This window comes from Chelmon rostratus, chromosome 18 (assembly GCF_017976325.1).
Source record: "Chelmon rostratus isolate fCheRos1 chromosome 18, fCheRos1.pri, whole genome shotgun sequence".
NCBI lineage: Eukaryota > Metazoa > Chordata > Actinopteri > Chaetodontiformes > Chaetodontidae > Chelmon > Chelmon rostratus.
The window spans coordinates 23,348,784-23,358,945 of record NC_055675.1 but is presented as its reverse complement, the minus strand read 5'-3'; positions in this window follow the sequence as shown (position 1 = coordinate 23,358,945).

The following is a 10,162-nucleotide window of genomic DNA, read 5'->3' as shown; positions in this document are numbered from 1 at the left end:
CGCCGCCCCTGCAGTCTGATTGGCCACCCCGTGTGCCGCCCCAACGGCCATTGACTCATCATAATGTCAATCATTGCGTTGCGTAAAGTTACCGACGCTGCATGACGGAAGTAAAGCCAAAACCTTGTTTGATTAGACTATGTTAAAAACTCATGAAGGCTTTTATTTTGGAAAAAGAAGGAAGTGGCTCCGCGCATGAACTCGTGTAACTTCACCAGTCACTGACTTTTTTTCGACGTGATGCTCAAAGGTGCACCGAGCTAAGGTAAGTACAGAACACTACAGGTTCTTCAAAACAGTGTTTTTCCAACTTCTGTTCCACTTAGTTGAATTGGCATGGGAAATTGTTCACTGTGTTTTACTTTAGTTAACTCTCCATCTGGATAAATGTAGGCTAAACATCTCTCCACTGTTTCAGTAGCGTTATCATCCTTCGTGTGTTGAGCGTTTTGCTCCATGAGTTAATAGTCAACAACAGAGTATCATGTTGCCACTGTGATGTGACGGTACAAATAACATGTTGCTTTTCGTTGTGTTTGTGGACACGTTTTTCAATGTAGACTATAGTATGAAACGGAGGCAGGGAGACATCTCCAGCTTCTTCACTAAGAAGAAAATAGTGACCAGGAGGAGTGTGAGAATCAGGGTGAATGCAGCCAAGCTAACATTGACCAAAGTTCCCAGGGCCTGAACAGCGCTCATGGACTTCCAGGTGAAAATGCAGGAATTAGGGAAATGCTTTGAAATGTGTAATGTGTGGTGCTCTCTGCACAATTACAGTTATTTAGTGATCACAATTGAGGCAGCGTTCTGTATGTAATATCACAACGTAACCGCCACACGGTGGTTAAAGCTCCAGAAAGCCACCAGAGATTCCTGTCAGAGGTTTATTCTTGCCTTCCCGTCAGGAATCACATCACTATTCAGTGAGTGATTTGCAACCTGACAGGATTCAAATTGATCCAGAGCCTAACTCCCCAGTCGGGTGCATTAAAACCCCGAAGAAGAGGCCTCAACAATATGATGTAACTAAAAGAGAGCCGGTCAAACCTGAAACAGTGAGAATCAAAGTGGAAAACATGAAATATGATATTTCTGTTTGGTTCATGTATGCATGTGAGGAAGGTTAGAGTCTCCTCATCACTCCACACAGATCTGATGATTTTGTCGGTTGACATTTCAAGTCACAGTCATTACTACCATGTATTATTAAATAGTATTACTATTCAATATGACTTTGTTGTGACTATTGTTAGTAATGTTATTATTGTATTTATTCTATCATTAGTATTGGCAGTAGTAGTATTCTGTTATTCTTGTTACTTAGTGCAGAATGTGGCACACCAGATATCTTTCTCAACAGACCGGTAGACTGCTTGCTATGTGTAGTAGAATAATACACAAAGTTTACACATTTACAGAGTTTATATTGTTTATTATTTATGGTTGATTTATGTATTATATGTTTTAAGATGTTTGCAGTTTGTCACATTTTTCTTTCACTCACTGATACACCAACTTTTCCACCTCAGCAAGGTGTTAAATCGTTTTTGCAAGATTTTTCAGAATTTTTCCACTCAGGTTTTTTTTTATGCACAAATGAAAAATGTCTTCTATATTCAACACATTTTCACCGTAAGAAAAGAGCATTCAGAAACCAGGACAGGGTTCAACTCAAACTGGTACAAAAGGAACTGAATCACATGCTTAAGGAAGCTGAAAAGCAACACAAAGAGACAATAGAAAAAACAACTCCAGACAAATGTGGGACACTGTGAGGAGAATCACCAACTCACCAAACTCCTTAGCTTATTTCTTCATCAACAGGGGCAGAACATGACATGCGCACAGCTTTGTGTGCAGAATACTGACATTTGAATTCTCTCAGATTTCTTTTGAGCTTAGTTTGACAACACATTTAATATTTTTGATTTATTTCAGGAACACTTCTATGATGCTGCCAGCAGCGCAGGATACATGTCTTGGCGTCTGAAAACTGTCCAAGGAAAGATTCGTCAGGGATCTCCACTGCCACCAAATACCCTATGGACGTTTCTCTGGGGGGCCCAAATCTTCGAAGGACTGTTGATGTGGAAAGGCAGCTCGATGGAGATGCTTGCCAGGAGGCCATGTGTTTGCTCAACCACACCACGGACAACTGTGTGATTTTCCAGAAGATGAAAGAGACATTTCAGCCTCGTCAGAAGCTCAGTGACCCCGGCAGAAGTGATCATCATCAGTCCTCTTTACCTTTCCAAGATTCCTGGATACAAAAGGACCGGGAAGTTAGGAATCATGTTTTGAATAGTTTACATTTTTAGTAGCAGTTGTTAAATATTTCCTTTCTTAAAGGTGGACCAAGACTTCAGTCTCCTGTTTGATGACGGCTCATCCTCCAGGCATTTGACATTTGTTTTTGCTTGCTGTCACAGCAGTTTGCAGTGACAGTTGTTTTTATTAGCCCTTATATATAATAAAAATTAAAGAAACAAGTAGCTTTGACAGTCTCAGCTGTCTTTGTTTGTTCTTGTGCATCTCTGAAACTCGTTTTGGAATAAATATAAACAATTGATGGAAGACTTACAAATCTTATGATTCCTCTCTGTTTTAATTTCAACTTAAAGAATTAAATTGGAAGACTTTTCAGTTGATTTGTGACATTTTTATATTCAGCCTATGACCAAGAAATGGCGTCCCTGTTGTTGCTGATACATCTCCTCCCGCCACCACCAGGCGGGCAGACGTCTCCAAAAATCAGCGCAAGTGATGCAGCTGAGAGACTCGTTGTCTTTCAGAAGGTAATTATATTATTAAGGTTATTGAAATATTTTTTTCACGTCACTTTCTTGGCTGCATGTGTAAATGAGGGATGTTAGAAGTGAATTCAGTTCGAAATGAATCTTAAAAGGCGTTTCAATCTTGCACTACTCAGTAAAATGATATGAGCTGAGGTTTTATAAACCTGATGACATTCAAAGCTCGTACGATGTTTCAGATGAGAGATTGTACATATTACCTTCATTCACAATGTTTTAATGTTCAGTAAGAGGACAAAATAAATGTCATTTTTTGAAAGAAATTGTGTTAGTGCCATTCATTCTTCCAATAATTTGACCACTTTTAAGTGTGGATAGCCTGACACTGAAGCGAGTAAAGCTAACACTAACCAGGGTGTAAAAAGTGTCTCGGCAGTGTTACTTGTCTAATCATGAAGTGTTAATTTAACTCTGTTCAACGAGTTAAAGGAGGAACTCTCACACAGTGTGAAATGTTTAACTATTTCAAAAGTATTCATTTAACTCCAGAGAGTGTGCAGCTATATAAACCCTGAAAAAGTGTTGAAATCAACTCTGTGGGAGTTAATTCAACACTGGACTTTTTGCTGTGTATTCGTCCACCTGGTTTACATCAATGAGTGCGGGCTTGATAACGTAAAGATCTGCCAGTATGATGGGACACAGTTCAACAGCAGCACAAGCTACATCAACATCATATTATTGGTTGAATCAACACCTCTTTAACAGAATTTCATCAAAAACTGAACACTGTAACTGTCATGAAGGTTGGACGGTTGTATTAGACCACATTAGTTTTAGCTTGGTGCACATAATAAACTGAGTGTACACACAGCAGACACAAGGTGCTAACAAGCTACAGATAGCCAGCACGGTTTACATTAGCTGTTTTGTGCAAATATGTGAAAAACAAATGATGAAATTAAAGGAAACCCCTAAAAAAGTGGGGAAACAGAACAAATGCAGATGATTTAATATAAGAATAATATGCTGCGACAGTTAGGTCTCAACCCAGTTTAACACTTTGTGAGAGCGATATGTTTGATCGTCATCATCATCAAAATCAAATGAGGAAATAACTGGAGGCTCACAGCCGACCAACACCTCATTAAGACGCTCATAGCTTCATAGCCTCTTGTATAGTTTTAAAACTACAGATTCATTTATCATAAGATGAACCTGTTTTCATTAAATCCTGAAATGTTGACTTTGTTGGCTCTATTTTGGCCCAATGTTCTCAACTTGTCCCTCAAAATCAACAGTCCGCCGCCTGCCTCGGCAGCATGTGAAAGACTTTTTAGCTCAGACAGGCAGGTTTTTTTCCAAAAAAAGGCAGACTAGGTTAAAAAAAAACTTTGAAAACCAACTCTTGTTAAAATTGAACAAAAAATTTTGGTAATGCAATTAACAATGAAACTGCCAAGTTAAAACTGTTGTGCAGAGAGAAAAAAAAGAAAATGTTTATAGATGAGCGTTGCCAGCATTAAGACTTGAATTGAATTCTCATGTTCACGACATGTCAGAAGTCAAAGACAGAAAGGTTTAAAAAAGGGCTGCAACTATTTATTTTTTTTTATTTTTCACAGTTGAATATTCTGTTGAGTAGAACAGTTGAATAATCTGTCGATAAGTTTGCCTGTTTGATCAGATAAATGACTGAAAAATGTGACATGATCTGTCTCTTCCAAAGCTCGACACTATGTCCTCAAATTCTGTGTTTTCTCATTGCACAAAGATCTTTACTTAAATTAGTTGGATACATTGTTTCTATCATGTAGCCAACAGAGTTGAATGTTTTGCTTTGAAATTCAAAGCAAAACATTCAACTCTGTTGGCTACATGAAATCTATTCGGAATAGATTTCCAACAAAATAACGTATTTGAAGATATGACCATCTTCTTTACTGGTTTTGCCCAATGATATGAGACAATGCAGATGTTACTACTAGTAATTTTTATACCTCTGCAGATGCCATTAGTAATACTTACCTGCAACAACTTTTGTTTACTGTGAGGGTTAGCGTACTTATGCTTAACCTCTATGATACATTTCACGCTCTATTTTATAATTCTGTTGATTATATGTTAGCTAACAGGGTAACACAGCCCCATACTACCACACTATGTTTTTTATTGAAGTTTAGGCCTGGACAACCCATTGTGTGAGTACTTTTACTTGTAATACTTAAAGTACATTTAAAAGTAAGTACTTATTTACTTTTACTTAAGTAGGATTGTTGATGTAGTACTTCTACTTCCACTTAAGTATATATTTTGCTGGTTATCTGTACTTTTACTTAAGTACTGGCCTTCAGTACTTGCTCCGCCACTGCCTATCATATGTTTTCAGTGATAAATCTTCATTTGTAAAGTGCAGCCTTGATTCTGACAAAGTCTGGACCGTGTAACTGCTGAACTGCAGTGTACAACTTCAATTAAACCAGAATTCAGTCGTTTACGAACTGTGTTTGCAGACCACAGTTTGACGTTGTGTTCCTGAGACTGTGTAGTAATCTCCTTTATACAATCACGTGTTGACAAAGTGGTGAACCTCGCTCCATCCTCGCTTGTAAACGACTGAGCCTTTGGAGGATGCCCCTTTCATACCCAATCATGATACTATCACCTGTTACCAATAAGCCTGTTTACCTGAGGAATGTCCCAAACAGGTGTTTACTGAGAAACTAAAATAGTAAAGTAAAATATAAATACCTCAAACTTGTACTTAACTGCGGCACTTGAGTAAATGTACTTAGCTACATTGCACCAGTGACGAGCTCCTGCTCCAACAAGATCAAACTGATCCTGTCCGAACAGGACTTTCCTGTTGTTTCAATCAACAGTAGTTGGTGACAGATAGCAGCACTTCTGCTTCATAGCCACCATAATGTCTTACAGTGTATTCAATACAGTTTATTCATAGAGAAAGATACATGCATTTATTTTCAAGTGTTCATTTAAATGTTTATTTGTGATTGTGATTTGTTTATTTATTAATTTGATTGAAGCCTAATTGATTATTTTTGTTTTTTATTGTGGGAGGAAACCTGAGCACCAGGAGAAAACCCACACAGCACACACACTGTTTGGAGGTCTGTCTGTGTGCTGTCCTTAAAGGGAAATTGACTAGAGGGTGAGAAGAGGAAGGGAGGGAAAGAGGTGAGGGGTGATGGGTGAGGGGTTGAGGGTGGGTGTTTTTTTTATTTTATTGTGGGAGGAAACCTGAGCACCAGGAGAAAACCCACACGGCACACACACTGAATCAATTTGGAGGTCTGTCTGTGTGCTGTCCTTAAAGGGAAATTGATTAGAGGGTGAGAAGGGGAAGGGGTTGGGGGTGTTTTATTGGATGACCTGTTTGTTGGACCTCCATTGGGAGTTTTTTTTTTGATTATCTCTTTTTCTTTTTACTTCCGGACTTGGTTTGCTTTGTCTCATTCACTAGTGGTGTTCTCCTCCATTTCCTGTTCAGTCTACAATAAGTTCAGGGAACAGGGGTGAACTCTGTTCTTCTTCTTCAGCTCTGTTCTGTCTCTGCCAGCTGGTTCTTTTCTTCCACCAGTTGCTCATTTTCTTCCTCCAGCTCTTTGACTTCATCTCACAGTTCTGTTCTTTCTCTTCCAGCTGGTTCTTTTCTTCTTCCAGCTGCTTGACTCTCATCTCCCAGTTCTGTTCTTTCTCTTCCAGCTGGTTCTTTTCCTTCCCCAGTTGCTTGACTCTCGTCTCCCAGTTCTGTTCTTGCTTGGCCAGTTCCTCTCTGAACTCCACCTGCAGATTGTCATATTTGGTCTGCCAACTTTTGTCTTTCTGGAGTAGCGTGTCGTCCATCATAAAGAGATGCTCCAGTTGCATCTTTTCCAGCTGCTTGACTGTTGTCTCCCAGTTCTGTTCTTTCTCTTCAAGCTGGTTCTTTTCTTCCTCCAGTTGCTTGACTCTCGTCTCCCAGTTCTGTTCTTGCTTGGCCAGTTCCTCTCTGAACTCCACCTGCAGATTGTCATATTTGGTCTGCCAAGTTTTGTCTTTCTGGAGTAGCGTGTCGTCCATCATAAAGAGATGCTCCAGTTGCATCTTTTCCAGCTGCTTGACTGTTGTCTCCCAGTTCTGTTCTTTCTCTTCCAGCTGGTTCTTTTCTTCTTCCAGTTGTTTGACTCTCATCTCCCAGTTCTGTTCTTGCTTGGCCAGTTCCTCTCTGAACTCCACCTGCAGATTGTCATATTTGGTCTGCCAACTTTTGTCTGTCTGGAGTAGCGTGTCCTCCAGCAGATAGAGATGCACCTCCTGCAGAATGTCGTATTTGGTCTGCCAACGTTTGTCTTTCTGGAGTAGCGTGGCGTCCATCAGAGAGAGTTGCTCCTCCTGCAGATTGTCGTATTTGGTCTGCCAAGCTTTGTCTTTCTGGAGTAGCGCGTCGTCCAGCAGAGAGAGATGCTCCTCCCGCAGATTGTCATATTTGGTCTGCCAAGCGTTGTCTTTCTGGAGTAGCGCGTCGTCCAGCAGAGAGAGATGCTCCTCCCGCAGATTGTCGTATTTGGTCTGCCAAGCTTTGTCTTTCTGGAGTAGCGCGTCGTCCAGCAGAGAGAGATGCTCCTCCCGCAGATTGTCGTATTTGGTCTGCCAAGCTTTGTCTTTCTGGAGTAGCGTGTCGTCCAGCAGAGAGAGATGCTCCTCCCGCAGATTGTCGTATTTGGTCTGCCAAGCGTTGTCTTTCTGGAGTAGCGCGTCGTCCAGCAGAGAGAGATGCTCCTCCCGCAGATTGTCGTATTTGGTCTGCCAAGCGTTGTCTTTCTGGAGTAGCGCGTCGTCCAGCTGAGAGAGATGCTCCTCCCGCAGATTGTCGTATTTGGTCTGCCAAGCGTTGTCTTTCTGGAGTAGCGCGTCGTCCAGCTGAGAGAGATGCTCCTCCCGCAGATTGTCGTATTTGGTCTGCCAAGCTTTGTCTTTCTGGAGTAGCGCGTCGTCCAGCAGAGAGAGATGCTCCTCCCGCAGATTGTCGTATTTGGTCTGCCAAGCTTTGTCTTTCTGGAGTAGCGCGTCGTCCAGCAGAGAGAGATTCTCCTCCCGCAGATTGTCGTATTTGGTCTGCCAACTTTTGTCTCTCTGGAGTAGAGAGTCCTCCATCAGAGAGAGATGCTCCTCCTGCAGATTGTCATATTTGGTCTGCCAAGCTTTGTCTTTCTGGTGTAGAGCGGCGTCCATCATAAAGAGATGCTCCAGTTGCATCTTTTCCAGCTGCTTGACTCTGGTCTCCCAGTTCTGTTCTTTCTCTTCCAGCTGGTTCTTTTCTTCCTCCAGTTGCTTGACTCTCGTCTCCCAGTTCTGTTCTTGCTTGGCCAGTTCCTCTCTGAACTCCACCTGCAGATTGTCATATTTGGTCTGCCAAGCGTTGTCTTTCTGGAGTAGCGCGTCCTCCAGCAGATAGAGATGAACCTCCTGCAGATTGTCGTATTTGGTCTGCCAAGCTTTGTCTTTCTGGAGTAGCGTGTCGTCCATCATAAAGAGATGCTCCAGTTGCATCTTTTCCAGCTGCTTGACTCTCGTCTCCCAGTTCTGTTCTTGCTTGGCCAGTTCCTCTCTGAACTCCACCTGCAGATTGTCATATTTGGTCTGCCAACTTTTGTCTTTCTGGAGTAGCGCGTCGTCCATCAGAGAGAGTTGCTCCTCCTGCAGATTGTCATATTTGGTCTGCCAAGCGTTGTCTTTCTGGAGTAGCGCGTCGTCCATCAGAGAGAGTTGCTCCTCCTGCAGATTGTCATATTTGGTCTGCCAAGCGTTGTCTTTCTGGAGTAGCGCGTCGTCCAGCAGAGAGAGATGCTCCTCCCGCAGATTGTCGTATTTGGTCTGCCAAGCTTTGTCTTTCTGGAGTAGCGCGTCGTCCAGCAGAGAGAGGTGCTCCTCCCGCAGATTGTCGTATTTGGTCTGCCAAGCTTTGTCTTTCTGGAGTAGCGCGTCGTCCAGCAGAGAGAGGTGCTCCTCCCGCAGATTGTCGTATTTGGTCTGCCAAGCTTTGTCTTTCTGGAGTAGCGCGTCCTCCACCAGAGAGAGATGCTCCTCCCGCAGATTGTCGTATTTGGTCTGCCAAGCTTTGTCTTTCTGGAGTAGCATGTCCTTCAGCAGATAGAGATGAACCTCCTGCAGAATGTCGTATTTGGTCTGCCAACTTTGGTCTCTCTGGAGTAGAGAGTCCTCCATCAGAGAGAGATGCTCCTCCTGCAGATTGTCATATTTGGTCTGCCAAGCTTTGTCTTTCTGGTGTAGAGCGGCGTCCATCAGAGAGAGATGCTCCTCCCGCAGATTGTCATATTTGGTCTGCCAAGCTTTGTCTTTCTGGAGTAGCGTGTCGTCCATCATAAAGAGATGCTCCAGTTGCATCTTTTCCAGCTGCTTGACTGTTGTCTCCCAGTTCTGTTCTTTCTCTTCCAGCTGGTTCTTTTCTTCTTCCAGTTGTTTGACTCTCATCTCCCAGTTCTGTTCTTTCTTGGCCAGTTCCTCTCTGAGGAGAAAGAGAGACTTGTTGAGAGACAGGACTACATTGTCTCTCAGGTTGAGCGTCTTTTCCAACTGGTTCACTGTCATCTGCAGTTCCATCTGCCGTGCAAGACTCTCGTGGATCTCCTGCATCATACTGAAGATCTCAGTGGTTTGGTCTTGGGCATTCTCTGCCTGCTCCATCTTTGATTGGAGACTTTGCTGGAAGGAGGAGATCTGAGACTCATACTCTGTGATGATCTCATCGATACTCTTGAGATTCTCCTCCTGCAGATTGTCATATTTGGTCTGCCAAGCTTTGTCTTTCTGGAGTAGCGCGTCCTCCATCAGAGAGCGATGCTCCTCCTGCAGATTGTCATATTTGGTCTGCCAAGCTTTGTCTTTCTGGAGTAGCGCGGTGTCCATCAGAGAGAGACGCTCCTCCTCCTGTCTGCATACTTCCAGTATTAGGTTTTCCACCCAGTGGCAAATCTCTCTTTCTTCATTCCATTCATTCATTGTCTTCCCGTCAGGAATCACATCACTATTCAGTGAGTGATTTGCAACCTCATAGGATTCAAATTGATCCGGAGGATCAAGTTGACCCCTATTAGTTGGCCTGTTTCTTTGTGCCATTGTACTGCCTGTTGTAGTCTGTACTTGACTGTTGTGGACTATAATTGTCTGTTGTGGACTGTACATGTCTGTAGTTGACTGCATTTCTATTTAGCACTTTGTACTTGATTGTTTGAGACTAGTTTTCTGTTCTATTCAAATATGAATTGACTGGTGTACAGTCAGGTATTCATGCAGTTCAAAACCACACTTGGCTTTGATCTTGCTGTGCTGCTTTGATCTTGCTGTTCTGCTTTGATGCGTGCGTGCGTGCGTGTGCGTGCGTG